Genomic DNA, 20495 nt, shown 5'->3' with positions numbered 1-20495 from the left:
AGAACTAGTAGGATTCTTGAAAGAACAAAAACAAATACCTTGCGCCCTGTGCCTCAAGATTTTATCAGCGTTTTAAATGACATGCAGCAGCCCTCTGGAGCCAGTCTTTCCTCTGTACGCCAGGTACTGCCCTAATTACCTTCACCTGCCACCATGACACAATCTAGAATGGCCTGAGGAGGGAGTCTCAGTGGAGGGATGACCCAGGTCCCATCAGCCCGTGGGCGTGTCTCTGGGGGCTCAGGACTCTTGGTTATTAATTAACCTAGGAGGACCCAGCTGACCAGGTCATAGGTGGTCCCAGGATGCATCAGAAATCTAGTTAGGCATGGACCTGAGAGTAAGGTACCAAGGAGCATTCCTCCCGGGCTGCGAGTGAGTTCTCGGGCTGTGTGGGCAATTAGGCCTGCTTTCAAGATCTTGCTTAAGGGGGCTGGAGAGATGGCTCAGTGGTTAAGAGCATTGCCTGCTCTTCCAAAGGTCCTGAGTTCAATTCCCGGCAACCACATGGTGGCTCACAACCATCCGGAATGAGGTTGCACACAGACAGAATATTGTATACTAAATAAATAAATATTCAAGATCTTGCTTAAGTTTCTGTCCCGATTTCCCTCAGTGACAGATTGTGGCACGGAAGTATAAGCCAAATAAACCCTCTGCCCCTCTCCCCCCTATGCTGTCTTTGGCTGAAGTGTTTTTTGTTTGTTTGTTTGTTTGTTTGTTCTGTTTTAGCACAGTCACAGACATGAAAGCAGAACAGCTACCCCAGGTAGTCCCAAGAGAGCAAACAACAAAACAAACAAACAAAAAAAAAATCCCATCAAAATCATAATTATTTTTGTTTGGTTTTTTGAGACATGGCCTTCCTGTGTAACTCAAACTGGGAGATCTTCCTATGCCTGCCTTCGAAAAGGCTAGAATAGACCAGTGCCGCTATGCCCGCAGACAATTCTTGAGGTATATTTACTTATTATTTTTGTGAGATAGAGTGTTATGTAGTCCGTGTATCCGAGGAGGACCTTGAACTCCTCCTGGCTCTACTTTCTGTGCTAGAATGACAGGCCTGTGCGCCACATCTGTTTTAGTGGTGTTGGGACTTTGGGCTGCTGGACGAGATCGTAGCCAATCCGTCATTATATTTTATCCTAGTACTTGCTAATATCTCCTATTATTTTCCCTGTAAGTTAAGCTTTTCACAGGCACGATTATGACTGGGGATAAACATAGTGCATTAAGGACTTGGCGCTATCCATAGTGCCAGGCATCTATGAATGAATCGTCTCGGAACAGGCTGGGAGTTGCAGGCTACTTAAATGAGTAACTGGGGAAAGCGGAGAGTGTTCCTTTCCCAGCACTTAAGAACAGAGGGGCACTCTTCTAACCTCAGCCCTTTGGAGGCAGAGGCAGGGGGGTCACTAGTTTGAGGAGTTCTGGGTCAGTCTCAACTACCCGAGGAGGGCCTGACTCAGATTCTTCCTACCATCTTAAGAGTTCTGCTGCAGTGCCATCCCACAGGAAACTGGGCAGAGGGGCTTTGCTTGAGCAACCTTCATCGTGATCCTAAATTTCTGTCTTGTGAGCTTCGATCTCTAGGTAGGCAATTCTGTTACTGCCATACCCTCTACAAGTGATCTCTCTCTCTCTCTCTCTCTCTCTCTCTCTCTCTCTCTCTCTCTCTCTCTCTCTCTCTCTCTCTCTTTCTCTCTCTCTCTCTCTGATTTCTTTTGTGGTGTCTGTCTGTCTGTCTACATGGGCTTGAGCGCCGGAGTTTGTAGGCAGCCAGATCCCCTAGACCTGGAATTAGACAGGTGTGAGCTGCCTGACATGGGTGCTGGAAACAGAACTCAGGTCCTCTGGAAGGGCAGCCAGGATTCTTAAACCACGGAACCATCTCTCCAGCCCCGCTGTTGCTGTCTGCAGCAGACTTAAAAATAAATAAATAAACAAATAAAAATTCTGCCGACAGGGGTGGCGCACGCCTTTAATCCCAGCTCTTGGTGGGCAGAGGCAGGTGAATCTGAGTTCGAGGCCAGCCTGGTCTACCGAGCAAGTCCCAGGACAGCCAGGATTACGGAGAAACCCTGTCTCAAGAAAACAAACCTAACTAAATAAATTCTACAACTAGCAAACAAAGATAAAAAAAACAAGCCCTCGGGGTTTCTGTACTTTCGTTTTGTTTCTAGCGCAGAGGTTACACAGACTTCCTTCTTCTGTGCTCACACAGGACTGTGATCCCTTTTCTGAAAACAGTGCTGTTCCCAAACCCAAAATCAGGCCTGGGGAGAACTGAGTAAGTTAAAGGCTTGTGCGGAGCGCCCTCTTGAGGCGGCTTTTGCAAAGCCGTCGAAACTCAGCTGGAGTTTCTCCGCCGCTGCACTAGCCAAGCTAATCAGAAGAGTTTGGTGACAACTTTAAAAAGTATTAATCTTCAAATTTAGTAACCCCAGAATAGTCTATAGTTAGCACAAATTAGACTCAATGGGTTTGGGTTTTGTTTGTTTGTTTGCTTGTGTGTTGTAAAATAAGGACACGAAGTTGGGTGTGTAGGGAGAGGGTGGGGCTGAGGAGAGTTGGGTAAGGAAGGAATATGAAAAACACACATTGTGTGGAATTCTCAGAGAACTAATGAGAAGCAAGGGGGAAAAAAACTCAAACTAGAAAATAGGCACAGGGCAAAAATAATTTTTAAGCACAAATATAAGTTTTATCAGCAGCAAGCTTTTCAAAATACCCAACCTATCATTCAAGCCAATGTAGTAAATGAAATAAAAATGAGTCACCGCTATTGTCTAATAAATAATTCTAATACGCAAAAAAAAAAAAGTTGACCTGAGGACATAAGTGTCTAGTTTGGCTACGCTGTCCCCTCGCTAGAAGTGAATTCCCTCTCTCCGAAGATGAGATAATCGGTGGCAGAAAGAAACAAAATCACAATGACTAACTAAATGCATTTGTGTGTATAAAATAACAAAAGGTTAGAGGTGGGTTGACAGCCAGAAGGGTAATATGTCTGCTAGTTTTAGAAAGTGTTCCTTATCCTGAAGACACAGGGGCGCCGTGGGGCACTAGATGTGAGCATGCCACAGTGCTTAGAGGATGTGTTTGTGTGTTTCTTTTATTTTGTTTTCGAGACTGGATCTTACTTAGTTAGCCCAGGCCGGCCTTGAATCTGCCTCCCAGCTGAGTCTGGGTTGTTGAAATGGTGAAGTGACTATTTGGTGCCTCCCCTCCAGGCTGAGTGTCTGTGAGCTTGGTGAGCACCTTACCACCCATCTAAGTCACAAGCACAACGAAGGTGATTGGAGAATCCATTTCTGAGGGCTTTGGAGAGAACCAGGTAATGAAATGTAAACATAGACCTCTATTGGAAGCTAAAGCAGCTATCTAAATTTATGGGATTTATTAATGAGAAACAAAATAGAATCCTTCTTTTAAAAATATCACATTGGTTTCTTATACCCCTAGTCAACTTAAATTCAGGAAAGAATATTTTTTAGAACTTTCCTGTCATTATTGACAAAGTTAGAATAGCGGTCACTGAGTGTCACTCAGGCGGCAGGTCTGTGAGTCCCGACCAGCAGTGATGGTGGGGACAGGACTCATTTAAACCTCAGCTCCGTTAATGCTATCAGCACAGTGAGAGGTTCTGCCTCCCCCGTGAGCCTTGTGTCTTGTGCTCCTGACACAGTGCTAGAGATGAGACGGTCTGGATTTGGAGCTCATCTCCAGCCCCTTATGTTTGCCTGGCATGAGAGCGGAGCTATGGCTCACTCGCTCTTCGGTGAGCCTGGCCTCTGACGGGCTCCCCCGACTCTGAGCCTCCTGTTTGACAGGCTTTCTCGCTGACCCGTTTGCTTCGAGTCTCCACCTCTGCTCACGTGTTCACACCAGGCAGAGAAGCTGGCAGCCAAGTGTGAGATTCCAACCAACAAAAGGGAAAATGAGGTAAGAGACACAGGTTTGGACGCACCCAAAGGGAACAGAACGGGCAAAGCGAGACAGGGTACCGAGAGTCATCGGGAAGGTGAACAAGGCTCTGCTACAGCAAGCAGCCTTACAAGAGACCCATAAGGAACCCAAGACTTGTGGGTTTAAGACAAACCTGTATTCTAGACAAGAGAGTACAGTTGGCACCCAGTCTGACAATTACACAGGAGCTTTAAGTAAAGCGGCTATGTAGGCGACAATGCCACGCCACGTCCTTGGCCCAGTGTACAACGTACAAATGGGATCTTTCCCTCTGTGGCCCACAAGTGTGCTTGGGTGGCAGAAGAAGGACACCACTGGAAGACCATGAGGACAATGCCAGGCGCATCCCTCTGACACTCAGAGTGCCTCTGACATGTTGGTTTTATGGAGGGCAGATGTACTTGGGAAGATGTATAGAAACGTCATAGAGCAGGCTGGTGACCTCCCTACTGGGAAATGTGTCTGCCCAGTCCTACAGATGAGATCTGCTGATTTGGCAGCCAGAGGGTAGAGTGACTGAGGCACTGTGCCCAGGGAGAGCTTCGGCAGCAAACAGCCTGCGCGCATTTCCCCACCTTCCTCTTGGAACCTAGAGAGGCCTAGGAAGGTCCCCAAGAAGCCACACACTCCGTTTCCCCAAAGTCTCTCCATCACACCTCCTCACGTCTTCACGGGATCTAGACACGAAACTCAAAGAGACAGTGATAACCCGGAAGTTTTGAAAATGAACTCAAGCGTCCAGTCCCATCCCGGACCTTTGTTTGGGTGGTTGTCGTGGCCACAGCGAGCCACTTCCATTCGGATTGCTAGCGAATCTGTGGGAATGTTGCTCTTTGGTTTGCTGAGTGGGGCTGGGAGGGGGAGAAGAGGAGAGAAGAGGAGGGGAGTGAGAAGGGTCTCAAGGTTTAAATCTTTAGTTTTTTTTAAATTAGTTTTTGAGGCAGGGTCTCATGAAACACAGGCTGGTCCTGAACTCCCCAGGTAGCCAAGGACGACCTTCAAGGTAGCCAAGGATGACCTTCAACTTCTGTTTCTCCTGCCTTCACCTTCCAAGTACTGGGATTACATGTGTGAACCATATTTATTCTGTGCTGGGGATGGAACCCCGGGGCTTCATGCACTTTAACCCACATGCTCTACCACCTGAGCCATACTGCCGGACCTACTTCCAATAATCACAGCTCACACCCTATGATGGAACGAACTCCAGTCATCCCTACCCATTTGTGAGGTGGGCAAGGCTTATCTTGTCTTTCCTCCCTGTCTCCTTCCCTGTTCTTCTGTTCTGACTCTGACATCACAGGATGCTCTCCAGGCCAACCACATTGCCAATGGTCCAGCCGATCGACAGACCTCAAGTCCCGGCTTTGCAACAGCATCCTAACCAATGGGCTGCCATGTTTCTGCTTTCACCCGGCCCCAGCTCCTTCAGTCCTCCAGCCAACCATGGCAGGATCTTTTTTGCTTTGAGAACTACGTCCTTCATCTTGGAAAATCAAAGGATGAATTGGTAGTAACTTTAGCTATTTGAGCCACAAAGATCCCAAGGCACTAAGTGACATCAGCACATGACTGAATATCACACATCTGGTGACCAAGCCAATAGTCCTGTGATCTCAGCGTCTGTTCCCTGATAGCAATAGCAGTGAAATGTGGCTGACCGGTACTGTGTCCCAAACACAGCCAAACAGTGTGTCATTTGTGCAGAGGGCCTGCCATTCCCATGACCCATCTCCTCGTGTGGCTCTAGGTAGCGAGGGAGACTACAAAGGAAAGGCACAGACAGATCTGTAAAACAGAAGATGCTAGATCTGCCATAGAGAGCAATGGTGACAGTGATTATAGTGTGACAGGTTCCACCAGGGACACATGCTGATCATTCAGGAAGTCTCCAGACAACCAGGTCCATCCCTAGAGCAGACCTTTCCCTGGCGTGGCCTCTCAAACGGTGCACTACTATAATTCTTGATACTATAGAGAATAAGGCTGAAGCCTGTCTCACTACACAAGAAAGTAGAAGGGTCACAGGGTCTTCCTGGGCTGGGATCACAGGCTGCGAGCATGGGAGAAGAATCAGAGCCCTGCAATGTTCGGGTGCCCAGTGAAAGCCGAGGAGAGAGCCAAGGAGCACACACAGACACTCTGGGATGTGCTTGTTTGTGGAGAGACAGCTTTGGGAGGTGACAGAGGCATCACCCTGAAAGGGAGATCAAAGTGAACACTGTACACCCCAAGAGACCTCCCTCACAGTAAGAGCTGGAGATGGAATGGTCAGTCGGGTGCAGTCTAGGAGGAGAGAGGGCACATTTAAGGGAGACGTGAGAAACAGGAAAGGAAGGCAGGAGAAGCGGAGTTCGCAACTGCTTGGCACAGAGAACTAAAAAGAGCTGGGCCTAGTGTTAGAGTTTAGTGGTCACGAAGACATTGCTGCACTCCAAGACTCTCGCAGGCTGGATGCTGTCCCTACCCACAATGCCTGCAGTACAGGGGAGTTGGCTGTAACTCTGAATGCACTCTCAAAAGTTCACACATAGTCGCATAAACTCTGAAGCTGTCATACGAAAACCTTTAAAAATATTCCTGTGCCCAAAAATACTTCATGCGGCAGGTGGGTGCATTTTAATGTTTGATTCAACATTAAGTGAGCTGAAAGATTTCAATATAAAAGTCCCTTGGGCCTGAGGCTCCGGGACCTGAGATGATGCCAGGGCAGGGCACAGTGGGAGAGGTTTGTGAATGTCAGGCAGCCCTGATATCAGGAGAGCGTGTTGAGGGTAAAGAAGTGGTACAGCCTCAAATGCCAGGCTTGCGAGCGGGGGTCAGATTTCTTGTTTATTCTGTAATGCTGGGGATGAACCCAAAGACTCATGTGTGCCAGCAAGTGTTTTACTACAGAACTACATCTTAGATTTTTGTGCATATACATGTGTGTGTGTGTGAGAGAGAGAGAGAGAGAGAGAGAGTAGGGGGCAGAGGGGAAGTGGGGAAGAGAGGAAGAAAGAAAGACAATAGCCCACAGGGAGCTTAGAGCAGTACATTCAATGTCCCTCTCTAGAGATTTCCACTTTGTTATCTTGAGGCAGTGCATCACCCAACAGGAAACTCACTATTTACACCAGGTTAGCCCAACAGCAGACTCTCAGGATTTGCCTTGTGTGTGCTCCCCAATGTCGGGGTTTCCCCAATGTCGGGGTTACGGGTATATGCCTCCATGCTTAGTTTTTTACCCAAGTGCTAGAGATTTGAACTCAGGCCTCGGGTTTATAGAGCAAGGACTATTAACCCCATCCAGTACCCCCTCCCCCTGCTGGGTTCTATTCTTGAGAGATAGGATAGGCATGCACATGTATATATGTATACATGGAAAGGGATGTAGGATGTAGGTACAGGAGGAAGCATGGAGACCCCGTACCTCTTAGGAAGACGTAAGAATTCAGGGATGAGAAGTGGCGGAGGCGGGAGAGGCACTCAGATTTACAGGTCTTTCAGTCTTTTGTTTTGTTTTGAGATGGGGTCTCAGGTGTTCCATGCTTTCCTCAAGCTTGCCGTGTAGCTGAGGATGACTTTAAACACCCGATTCTCCTGCCTCTGCCTCCCAACTGTTGGGGTTACAGTATGCGCCTCCACATCTGGGGATCTTTGTCCCTTCCCCCCCTTAGGCACCAAGCTTATATCTTTATAGGAAATATCAATTCCTATTCAACAGTGTTCTATTATTCCAGTGATATTCTGGAATCTTCCATATTCTACCCAAAGATGGCTTGAGGTATTTAAAGAACACCCAAATTTTAGGGGAAGGACAAGAAAACACTTCTGGAGATAGTGCAGGCATGGGACTGTGCTGTGAGCTGGGTCGGACAGGTGTATCCTTGTCTTAGCCTCAGGGACCCCTGGCTGTGACCTTATTTGGGAAAAGGGCCTCTGCAAATGTGGTTAAATTAAAGCTTTCAAGATGAGGTCATCATGGGTGCTCTAGGCAGGCCCTAAGCCCGAAGAAGACACATGTCCTCCTAAGAGTCAGTAGAAGGAAGTGGAACGGGAGGCAGCCGTGTGAAGACATGAATGAGGGAGCGGCCAGATGGCTCTCTGCTCACCTTCGAGCACTCTTCATAGGGCAGGCGGCTCACCAAGCCCTTCTTTGGGCTCCCTGGCTTGGACAAGGGGATCACAAGCTTTACTGTCAGACTGTAGAACAGTCTCTTCAAAGCCTGCCTGTGCACAGGTCACTCCGTAGTTCTCTGAAGCTACAGGGACAAGAGGTGGTGGGGAAGAGAGGCGCTGGAACCTGGAGGGAGGACTCAGAACCTGTCCTGGTGGGGAATCTGAGAGCAGCTGGTAGGAGAGGGGCCGAGAGAGTCTACAAATCTCTGGACACATTTGAAAGGGACTTTCCCTAGGCCCCAAGAAGGAAAGGTCCTGAGTTCCTTCCTATCTCTTCATCTTGCCATCCCCCCAAAACATGGGCATGACTTCAGCATTACCCTTGGTCCTTGTGGATGGAGAGGGATGCCGAGTCTACGCGGCCCTCAGTCAACATATGCTGTGAGTACCTGTTGAGACAGTGATCACAAGCTAAACCCCGGTTGCATACTCTGGGTACAGAAGGTCCCTTCTCTAATTACACAAAGGAGTGGTCAATGCTACATGCTGCTCTGACTTCTCTGGGGTCACCCTGGCCTCAGTCCCCAGCACATCCCCAACCAGTCTTGATGATTTCAACAAGCAGCAGCAGCCAAGTCTCTCTCTGCCTTTGTAAGGATGTTCTCTCCCTGGAGCAGTCCATGACCCTTTCCCTCCCTCCCATGTCCCTTTCCAGTCCACTAAACTTCACTGGGATCATTTGTAATGTATTGTTTCCTTTATTTTTAATTCTTGAGTAATTAAGAATCAAACCAATCAAACCAAGAGCCAAGTGTGGTCTTTGGGTGGAAGCAGCGAGATCAGGAATTCTAGGTCATGTGTGACTGGCCATCTATGGAGACAGAGATAAAGGCCAGCTTGGGATATATGAGACCCTGTATCACAACATTAAAATCAAATCAAGAGAGTTGGGGTCAACCATGGCAGGGCAGGGACCAGAAAGAGCAAGCAAAAAAGGTTCTTTCATTTTTCTCAGCCTTTGAGTTTGGACTGCTGGCCCTATTCCTTTCCAGAAGAGTTAATTCCATCAACTTTTTGTCATAAGAAGTTACAATACCATGGTTCCACAATCCAAAATATATTTGACACAAGGAACATGACGCGATCAGCTAGATGCCTAATCTACGTTCGGTTATCTTTGAAAGGATCCAATAGGCAGGCACCTTTCTCTCCATTTTTATAGATAGGGAAACCAAGGCTTAGGGGAAAGAAGTTCCTAGCCTATAATAAAGCTGAGAAATCTTCAGTCCAGGTGAAGCAGAAATGGCCTGTCCTCAGGGGAGGGGAGTGGCTGCCCGGTATCCATCCCTCAGCTGTTCCAGGGCTCCCTCCCCTGGCTGTTGCAAGCCTGGTTGACCACAGCACTGGGTGAGCCCAATGTGGCCCCTATTATTCTTAGGGAAATTCTGTTAGTGTCAGGGTTTAATGCTCTCTCATAAAAGCTCCCAAATACCTTCACTCTGTAGAACTGCTAGGTCCATTAAGCCTCGAAAAAAAGAATTGAAAATCTGAGATTGAGGCCAGTCTGGTCTACAAAGCAAGTTCCAGCCAAAGCAGTTACAGAGAGAAACCTTGTCTCAAAAAACAAAACAAACAAAAAATTTTAAAAAGAAAAAATAAAGAAAATCCAAACCAGGCTTGTTGGTTTTATGTCACAGCTTCTTTATGGCTTTTGTGACCTGTGTCCTGGGCTTGCCAGACAGTTGCTAGCCCCTTGTGGCTGCCTGACTCTGCCTCGGTGGTTGACCCAAGGATATTGCCCATTGGTAGCCACAGCTCAGCTTTCTTTCCAGGGGCTTCAGACAACTCAGTACCCCCAGCCAAGAGTAACAGAGCCTACCCCTGCACTTAGCTCTACATTCATTGGCTTCTGACTGCCCTTGCAGATTTGAACTGATTCCTTTGGGTTTGTTTCCTTAATAATTACAGCGAGTCTCTGGTCTGGGAGGCTACCAAGCTCTTCGCAAATCAGATGAAAAGTCACGGTCTCTCTCAAAGAGAGTCAGAAATGCTGTGTAGGATTCCACAATGCTCACAGTTATGAAGCTTGAGGCTCGGGTGCTGGCTTGCGTTTCTACCTGCTCTGACAATCCCAGAGAAGTGCACACACACCATAAGGCTCTCCTCCTCGTGCTGGGCCTCGTCAAGAGCTACACTGCACGCACAAGCAGAGTGAGAAAGCTTTGTCCTCCCTGCATGGTGGGAGTCATGTCCATCCCATATGCACTGTGTTGTATTTTTTCTTTTCTAATAGAAGTTGGTTTTGTTTACTTCAGATAAACACAAACCAGGTCATAAAAAAGGGTGGGGAACAGAGGAGAAACTTGCAAAGGGTCTATGACAACATAACCCTTGTCCCTTAGTTCATTTTCCTTCCTGTGGTTGGGGCCATCCCTGGACAGCAATTGACATTAATGATGTGCCCTCACCTCACCCGAAACTCAGACACCCAGCAGGCCTTATCCAAAGAGTTCACTTCCCAATTGTTTCTGGATTTATCTGCCAAGCAGATCCTGTTGGTCCCACCCTGGGAAAACAGAGCGCACAATAAATAGCATTATCTCTCAATAAAGCTGTGACAGAGGAGCCATTTAATTACCCAGGAAAAATCGAGCCTGGACGACACCCTTCTGGTTCGCACATTCAAGAATCCGACATCCTCAATCACCCAGTGTTTCTATATCTATATTTCACGTTAGGGAATAAACGACAGCCGTCATTTCCTGATTGCTCAGCCTTTGCCGAGCCCATTCTATCCTGAATCATACAAAACAGATGATATTTTCATTATATGGATCAGAGAGCTGCTGCTGTGGCTAGCTCCCTCCTGTAGTCTAGGACAGTTAGGTCTCCGTGAAAAACCCACAGGGTCAGGGGTGGGACCCACACCCTGACACCAACCCATCCCATCTTCTCATCCCATTTGTACCCCATAGTGTCTCCATGACAGGATCTATCTGGATCTCTTCTAAGACTCCTGATGTTCAGGGCACACCCATAGGATGACCCACGTTTAAATGAATCCCAGGAGGACCCACAAGCAGAGAAGTGACTTCCACAAATTGTCCTGTGACATCCACACACCCCATGACATGTGCACTCCCCATCCTCTCCATGCAAAATACCTAAGTATTAAAGAAATGGTTAAACTGTGGTGTTACCTCAGAGACACTCGGTTTGAAGAAAGTGATGATGGTCCAGTTATGGACACCAGAATTAGAAGGAATTTGAGGGGGACTTTAATTAAATGAGCCACCACTCCTGTATCTTGGCTGATGTCCAAAAAGTGGGGAAGTTGACAAATGACTTGGTTGTGGTCATTCCTAGGCTTATTTGAGCTTGAGGAAAAAAAATGCTTTCTTAAGTGACATCTATGGCGTCCACCACCAGGTGGAAGTATTTGAAATGTCAAAGCAAACCTGTGTGTCTTTCAAGCCTCACACACCAGGTAGTTGTGACCAGGGACACTGGCCTTTGTCCAGAGGGAGAAACTAACGGTGACCTCAACTCATAGTTCATGGGACAGCCGCTGATCTTAGTTTTCTCTTTGCTATTTGGTAAGCACCTTTCTAAGTAAGATCCATTCCATCAGTCTTTCTCTCCTCAGTGTCAAATTCAGCAAAGGTCTGCTTAAACCACCCTTGCCTCTATGACCTTGAAGATAGCCCCACATGGAAAATAGCTGAGCATTCAGTAACTGTATTCTGTCCCGCTGGCTTCCTGCAAAGTATCTGTGTTCCACCAAATACATATGTGTATGTATCTAGCTACATCATTTTAAATTTTTAGAAGTTTCTGTTTCATGTACATGGGTGTTTTGACTGCATGTATGTTTGTGTACCATGTGCATACAGTGCCCTTAGTGTCAGAAGAGGGCACTGGATTCCCAGGACCTGGAGGTTCAAATGATTGTGTCCTACCATGCAGGGGCTAAGAACTGAACCCTGGTCTTCTTCAAGAGCAGCCAGTGCTCTTTACAGGTAAGCCATCTCTCTAGCCCTTTTATCTTATTTTTTTGAGTCTCTAGCCGAGAGTGGGCTCAAACTGGCTGTGTACCTGAGTCTCCCCTTGATCTCCTGCCTCCGCCTCTGAGTGCTGGGATTACAGGCTTGTACCACCACACTCGGTTTATATGGTGCTGGGATTGAATCCAGCTTTTGTGTATGCTAGGCAAACACTCTGTTAACTATGCTACAGTTCCAACCCCCTCAATATTAATATTCTAATAGGAAAGCTGCTTCAAAAAATAGAATACATTTGACTTTGTAATAGAAATAGCTCCTCACATTTTATTTATAATTCCCAAAGGCTGTAAAAGCCAACCATTTTGCTTGCATTTTGAACTGCTTTCCCTCCTATTTATTGGTCACACTGGAGAGTTCTTATGTTGAGTATGGCAGCCGCATCTATGGGTGGTCAGAATTACAAAGTAACCATAAAGATTAGGGGTTCAGAGAACAGGGGTCTATTTAAGTATAGCTGGGGACAGATTTGTGGGATCATACATGAGTTTAAGAGTAAAGAAGATGTATCATCATATTTTGCTTCCAAATCATCTCTCCTTTGCCTGAGACCAGAAAAGTGATACATCTTCAAAGCTGGTAAACCCACCTGAATGCCCATTGCTTTCAGAATGTTGCTATAAGGACCTCTGCTTGCAGGACACAGAAATCATGAGAAGACCTTGGTAATCCTACACTTTAAAAAAATAAATGGCTCACTGTTCTAGTCAGCTGAACCCTGATGTTTTGGGATCTAAATAAAACAAACTTGTTGCTGGCCAGGACAGAGCAAAAGTGTTTATTGACTATGACATAAGAAGCATTTTTAAGCTGGGTAGTGGCGGTGCATGCGTTTAATCCCAGCAGGCGGATCTCCGTGAGTTCAAGACCAGCCTGGTCTACAAAGCTAGTTCCAGGACAGCTAGAGCTGTTACACAGAGAAGCCCTGTCTTAAAAAACCAAAAAAGGAGGAGGAGGAGGAGGAGGAGGAAGAGGAGGAGGAAAAGGAAGAGGAGGAGGAGGAGGAGGAAGAGAAGGAGGAGGAGGAGGAGGAGAAGGATGGGGAGGGGGAGAGGAGGAGGAGGAGGAGGAGGAGGAGGAGGAGGAAGAGGAGGAGGAGGAGGAGGAGGAGGAGGAAGAGGAGGAGGAGGAGGAGGAGGAGAAGAAGAAGAAGAAGAAGAAGAAGAAGAAGAAGAAGAAGAAGAAGAAGAAGAAGAAGAAGAAGAAGAAGAAGAAGAAGAAAGGGAAGGAGGGGGAGGGGGAGAGGAGGAGGAGAAGGAGGAGGAGGAGGAGGAGGAGGAGGAGGAGGAGGAGGAGGAGGAGGAGGACGTAGTTTTAATTCTATTATGAGAAAACTAGTAATTCGGACCTGCCTGAGCCGCTTTTTTTGCATTCACTTCTGGGGAATTGCAATACAACCTGTATTCTAGTGCGTGGATCCAAAGTGACAGGATGCTAATCCACAACGGGGTTCCATGTTTGAGCTCAGGCATAGCACTGAGCACTTGGTGACTGGTGAATATATTGGTGTCTGAAAACCTCTGTCTTTGCAACATTCTCCTAAACGTCCTTCTGTGGGAGCAGGCGTCAGTGGGAATCAGCGGGCAGCTGAAGTTTCTGTTATGGGATGTCCACATTTGCCGAAGACGGCAGGGCAGGCCTCTGGGACCCTCCGCTCTCAGCACTCCCCACCAGGGCTCGATTTGAGGTGTTTTGCTTTTCTATGACCTAAAATTGTGGCCAGTTGGCTCTGTGCCTCCAACCACATGACCTGCTTGTACACGCATGTATGTGTAGTTTCTTCCACATGGACAAAACTGATTTCATGGCCATTTGGGGCATTTCCCTTGGGAACTTTTTTCCCCCTTAACTGTAAAAAGAGGCAGTGCAACAGTAAGTGGGAGAGGCTGGCCCATCCGTGCCACGGTGGCTCTGGGAGAGGATGGCCCATCCGTGCCACTGTGGCTCTGGGAGAGGATGGCCCATCCGTGCCACTGTGGCTCTGGGAGAGGATGGCCCATCCGTGCCACGGTGGCTCTGGGAGAGGATGGCCCATCCGTGCCACGGTGGCTCTGGGAGAGGATGGCCCATCTGTGCCACGGTGGCTCTGGGAGAGGATGGCCCATCTGTGCCACGGTGGCTCTGGGAGAGGATGGCCCATCCGTGCCACTGTGGCTCTGGGAGAGGATGGCCCATCCGTGCCTCTGTGGCTCTGAGAGAGGATGGCCCATCCGTGCCACTGTGGCTCTGGGAGAGGATGGCCCATCCGTGCCACGGTGGCTCTGGGAGAGACTGGCCCATCCGTGCCACGGTGGCTCTGGGAGAGGATGGCCCATCCGTGCCTCTGTGGCTCTGGGAGAGGCTGGCCCATCCGTGCCACTGTGGCTCTGGGAGAGGATGGCCCATCCGTGCCACTGTGGCTCTGGGAGAGGATGGCCCACCTGTGACACGGTGGCTCTGGACCTGGGAGGTGAGGGGGGAAGGGATTGTATATGTGAGTCCGATCTTCTGGGAAGGATCCTTTAAAGGTTCAGTTTGGACTTCACGCCGTTTTAAAACAATAATCTGACTAGAGATCCCTTCTGTTCCGTAGTTTTCTCCTTACCTGGGATCAGCAGAGCACAAGTGAAGGCATATTCAGGATTTTTTCCTTAACTGTGTAAGCTGACAGCCTTAGACATCTAGTTAATAAAACGCATGTTTTATTTTTATAGTTCATGGTTTTCACTAACCCATATGAATAGGCATTAAATCGACTTGTCTCCTACTGGATTGGAAGGAATTAATTGCTATGACTCAGGACTGGGTGACAATGAGCCCACATTTTGCTTCCATATGGTTTGGAGTTCGAGTCTTGTGTTTCTTGTTAGCCTAGCCTTTAACGGCTGAGCCATCTCTCCAGTCTCAAATCTTTTCTGTTGGAAACAACACTGTGAGAGAGATGTGAACCTCAGAAGAAATAAGAGGAGTAAGCCTGATATCCCTTGCATACACTAAGAGGTGCAATGAAGGCCTCGGGAGCTGACCACCACTGCTTTGTAACCGGAGCAGCCCTCTGAGAGAGCATGCAGTCAAAAGTGATCGCATCCGGTGGAGTTGTGGAGTGTTCCCAATTTTAATAAGCGAACGTAGAGCTTACAGGTTTCTGGAAGTCACTAGCAATGAGCAGAAGGGGCCTACCGTCTGCAACATGGGGCCTGGCGACTGCTTAACTGCTTAAAGCACAAATGATTGGTTAATGATAACCATCCGTGTGCAGCGTTCTGAAACAGAGTGGCTTTTTGTTTGTTGTTTTCCCCCATTCCATGAGAACTGATTAACCACAAAGACACTGCTTCAGATCACCCACCAAGAATCCACGGGAGAGAGGCCCTCCCGGCTCTTACAAAACCAAGCAACCCATCCCAAGGCCGCTGTCCCATTCAGCACATCAGTCACCTCACGCTGTTTCCAAAGCCAGAAGTCTCTCCAGAAGGGGGCTCTGAAAGCTTCCTTTGCAGCAGGCTGGGGGGGGGAGGGGGGCTTGTGGGAAACAGCACAATGACCACAGAGGGCTGACGGGGGGGACGTTGGCGGGAAGTGGGGCTTTCTGAGATCAGCTAGCTATGACAACACCAACCTCTGCCACTAAGAGGGCTGTCCTTGGATAGTCAAAAGACAACTCCTCCCAGATCCCTCAGTGCCCATGACCTCCAGAAAGGCATCTCTAACTTGTGCTGACTGCCTACAAGCTGGCCTCTGAAGTAATGAGCCCAATTCTAAGTCCTTTATGATTCTGGTTTGTCCCACCATCCCATCCATGGAAGAAAACTTTCAGGATCTGCTAGGTTTCCATCAATTTAAATGAGTTTTTTCATCAAAGAAGGGCATGATGGTAGGCATCTGTCTTTCCCGGTACCTGACACTCTTCTAAATCAGGAAAAGGACTGTAGACCCAGGAGTTTGCAACCAGCCTAGGAAACAGCAATGCCCCATGTCTAACAAAGAGATGATCAAATCAGTTTGTGTGTGCAAGCCATAGATTAATCTGAGAAGCTGTTCCTCGAGAACTGTCCAACATATTTTTTGAGACATAGTCTCTTAGTAGGATTTGGGGGTTACTGACTAGGCCAGGAGGGCTGACGTACAGACATCAGAGATCCCCCTGTCTCCAGCTCTCCACCTCCCCAGCACTGGGATATGAACACACATCGCCACAGCTTGTTTTTTACATGGGTGCTGAGTATCAGACTCAGGACCTCATGCCTGTGTGGCAATCATCTCCTGACTGAGCCATCTCCCCAGCCCCCAAAGTTCCCAAATCACTTGTTCATATAGCACTAGAATAGCCTGGTAGCTCCCAAATTTGTTTCTTCGGGGGATAAGGACTAGGTACTGGGAGGTTGAGGCTAGGTGAGTGGTACACCTGCCATTGCAGGATTAACTACAAAGACAGAAAGTGATCATTTCTTCTTGTCACGGCAGATTTGGTAAGCGTGCCAAGCAAGATCTACACATTTTTTTATAAGACTGGCATGTTTGGACTTTTTGGAAGCTGTTTTCTTTCTTAACTGCAGTATGCTGGAATACATAAGATGACACCCCAACATGTTGGGGAGTCAAACAAAGATGTTCTGAAAAGCCCACACCATGTCACCGTAGCAGCCATAGTCTCCTCCAGTTCCCAGCTCGTCAACAGAATCTACCGCACAGCCAAGACGTGTCAGAATCACGGTATGATTAATTTAATAAAAAAATATACAAGGAGAAACTACAGAAAGCCATGGTACAATCCTTGGGAATTATCTCTAACCCATGTTGCAATGCATATTCAAAAAGACTTTGGCATTCAAAGATCTCTTGGTCTTCCAGGAAACAAGAGAAGAGTGGCTGTTCAAACTTGGAAACTGTCAGTCACCCAGTGAAAAAGACGGGGGCAGGATGGAGGAGAAGGAGGCTTGGAAGATGAATGCATCTTTGTATATGCACCGGTGCAGACGGCGTGGTTGCCAGGCAAAGGTAAACGGAGACATGTGTACCAACCAAGGCAAAAGAAAGGACTTGCAACGGAAATGAGTTTCAACTTTTATTATGAATGTCCAAAGTGACAGCATACTGCGGGAGGTGTCTCACAGATTACATTCCAAGGGACCACAGATAAAGAATTCCAAGCACTTTAATTGTTTTTTTTAACAAAACAAACAAAAGAATGATTAAAAATACTGATCTGGGTATAAGCGATGCTCATATTTGAGTTTTTGAGTCCCCCCCTCCCCCAAGAATTGTGTGAACACTTGTGGTTTCAAAAACACAAATTAGGTCTGGCCTGCTGCAGCGAGCTGTCACCATCACTGCCTGCATTAGAAGCTCCTCAGGGCGCTAAGCTCCCATGCAGTGGGCCTGATCGTCACCATGTTCCTTCCTCTCCCACAAGGCTTCCCATCTTCGCCTGGGTACCTGCTGCTTGCATGACGGGATAGGGAGGCCGGAGCAAAGGGTCCAGGACAGTTTGCTGACCCTGGCTTTTCTCAAAGCTCAGTTAAAAAGGGTTTTAAAAATGAAAGCTTACAACTTTCAGTGTTTTCGAGTGTCCAAAGAAGTCACTAATGACAATGGATTGAAGCCGCAGGCAGGCTTTGTACGTGGCTTCACAGGAGTAAGCATCTACTGTGTTCAAGGGGGGAAAAAAAACCCAAAAAACAAAAAATAAATCGCTGGTGTAGTAACACTATGGTTCTGGCCATCTGTGGTTCCGGCACAGTATGACTCGCCCTGGGACGGTCTCCTCGCCCTCTGTCCTTCCCATCATGCACTGGACGATGCTACTGATGGAGTCTGTTGCCAGTGATTCCTCAACCAGTTTTGGGCAGTGGGAGTGCGTATCTCTTACGGATGTAATACTGTTCGTCTGAGTGGATCCTCAAAAAGAACAGGTATGAACTAGAAACTCATAGAGTTTGTGTCTAGAAATTTATAAAATTAAACCTGCTCCGACAGGTAATACAGGGAGGCATGCTTGTAACCACGCCTGAGAGCACACAGCCTTCTCAACAGGCAACGGCGGGGCTCCTTTTAATGCTTCCGGTGTGATGCCCATTAGAACTTTGAAGCACGTCTGTCTCATTTATTTCTACAAGGCCTGGGACCCGGGAAGCTGCCAGGACTTCATTCATCATCTTGCCTGTTGACAAAAGGAATAATAACGTCATCACTGGTAAATGGAATAACTCTCCTAGTTTTTTTCCCCTTAAATAAGGGATGGTGTCGACATAATAGCAAATGCTTTGATGCCTGATGGCTTTCTGAGCCCAGGACTGCTATGTATTTCTTTCAGTAGTGCAGGGAAACCCAAGCTAGGCAGCAATAGTCAGGAGACAGTCCATCCCAAAAGTCAGTAGATCTAGGCTCCAGGTACACCTCTACAAAGGATTAACACGGTCCCCTGCCTAATGGTGCCCTAATTGCTTACACACAGACACTAAAAGTATTTTGGCCAATACTACCTGAGGTGGTGGCTGTCCAAGGCTAGCTTTTAATGTGTGCACACATTCCTGTCTTCTCAGATCTCTACAGAGCACAGCCAGGTCTGATCATGTCGATCTTTGCCAATGAATAGGTTTACAATTCTACACATGGGTGCTAGCTTTGCTTTGTGTTAGAAATCAGCTTAATTCATTCAGAGGAACCTCAACATATATGCTAGCTTCTGAAGTAAATCAAAACCCCACAAGAAAGTATGGTTAAGCTATACGAGTGAAAATTCTGGAAACCTCCCATTCATGTGTCTCTTTTGCTATAACCTTGCGGGAAAAAAAATCAAATAAAATGAAAATTAAATAAAATGCAAGGAAGAATGGGAGGTGTGGAGATAGCGGGCCAACAGCATTTATGGCATGGTGCTCGCTTTTTGAAGCCAGCTCCCATGTATGAGCTTGCTGGCTCTTACACCAGGGAACCCAGCTTCCCCTACAGGCAGCCAAGATGGGATTGCTCTGGAGATTGGCTCAGCATTAGACAAAGTGAGCCCTAGACTGGGGTAGAAACCAGGCCTTTTTCTTTCCAGGCCAGGTCTCTCTTCTTAGCACTGACTACTGGCAGGTGCCTTACTTAGCGCCCATCTCTTAGCACTGCGTACCTCTGTGAACAGTGTTAGCTCTGATAGAGTACACGCTTTCCGGAGAATACCTGCAAGGACATACAGGTGCCAAGACACGCCTTGCCCAGCATCCCACAGAGAAAGGCTGAGCCAGAGCTCCAAGCTTTGATGTTTTAATTGCATGGCCTCGGAGTCCTCTAACCGTGTGTGCCATCTGGGTGTGCCATGAACTGTCACGCAGAACCTCTGCGGCACTGGAGGTATCGAATCCAACAGAGGCTGCCTTGCCTACAGCATGGTCACAAAAGGGAAACCCTCCTGGGTGTGGTGGTGCCCATGTATAATCCCAGCACCCAGAAGGCTGAGGTAGGGGGACTGAGAGTCTGCGCTGAGTATGGGCTACACGCGAGGCTCTGTCTCGAGAAAAAAAGCAAAAACAAAAACAAAAAACCAAACACAAAACAACCAACACAACAACAAAAAACCAGACCAGGAAACCTGACTGCTTCCGAATGTTGCAGGGATACAACCCATCGCTAAGTGCAATCCAAATTACATGAATAACTTGGCTCATGATGAGATTCTGTGAGGAAATGAGTTCTCACATAGCCAGAGATTACTCTTCCTATTACCAGAGTGGCTCATGACTCGCCAGGATATCACCCATCATTCCGTAGTAAAGAACCAGGACCAGAACTAGGGAGCACAGGTACAAGGGGTTCGGAGGCACCAGTGAACCTGGATGATGTGGCACTTTAGAAGCACTTTCCCTAGCTTGAGCCACCCGCAGTAAGCTGTTCGCCTCTGTGCCTTTCACTGGGACCAACACATCTGCTGTCGCCCTGCTGGAAAGGCTAGAGGAGAGCACTGTGCTTCATACCCAGAGGTGGGTTGATGGAAAACGGGTGCCAAGGGGCCTGCAGTGCCTACCTGAACAGCCCTGCAGGTGGGGAGAAGCATTCGTGAACCACTCCTGTCAGAGGAGCAAACAGGTTGGATGAGGATGAACCATCAGTCAAGAGGGGCGTACCCATGACTCGTTCTCAGGCTAAAGCAAGTCTGGCCCCTTAATTCTATACCTGTCCTATCAGTCCATGCTCCTGATGCCACAGGAGAGTGGCACAGCCACCAGACGCCATGACGCATAGGGGCTGAGGAGCAAGGAGGTTCAGCTGCTTCTATACCCACTGCAGCCTCTCTTAATACACAGTCTAGCTGTAAGGACAGTAGCCAGGTCCCTAGGTCAGGATACTGGGTAGGAGACAAAAGAAGAACCAGGCAAAGATGCCCCCCACCTTAAGGATATGACT

General features: G+C 47.8%; 1 protein-coding gene across 3 annotated transcripts in view; it reads right to left on the bottom strand.

The window, feature by feature from the left end:
* Scaf8 (SR-related CTD associated factor 8) overlaps positions 1–20495 on the bottom strand; it is a 197046-nt gene that overhangs the window by 42737 nt on the left and 133814 nt on the right. For 2 of the 3 annotated variants that reach the window (XM_075950233.1, XM_075950266.1), the window contains one exon: positions 17163–18270. The exons of the other annotated variant lie outside the window; for it this stretch is intronic. The gene's annotated coding sequence lies outside the window, so the exon portion shown is untranslated. Of the gene's footprint in view, positions 1–17162; positions 18271–20495 lie in introns of those variants that run through there. 3 annotated transcript variants of the gene reach the window in all.

This window comes from Microtus pennsylvanicus, chromosome 1 (assembly GCF_037038515.1).
Source record: "Microtus pennsylvanicus isolate mMicPen1 chromosome 1, mMicPen1.hap1, whole genome shotgun sequence".
Lineage (NCBI taxonomy): Eukaryota > Metazoa > Chordata > Mammalia > Rodentia > Cricetidae > Microtus > Microtus pennsylvanicus.
Note: the sequence above shows the minus strand (reverse complement) of the source record. Positions and strands in the feature narration are given on the sequence as shown.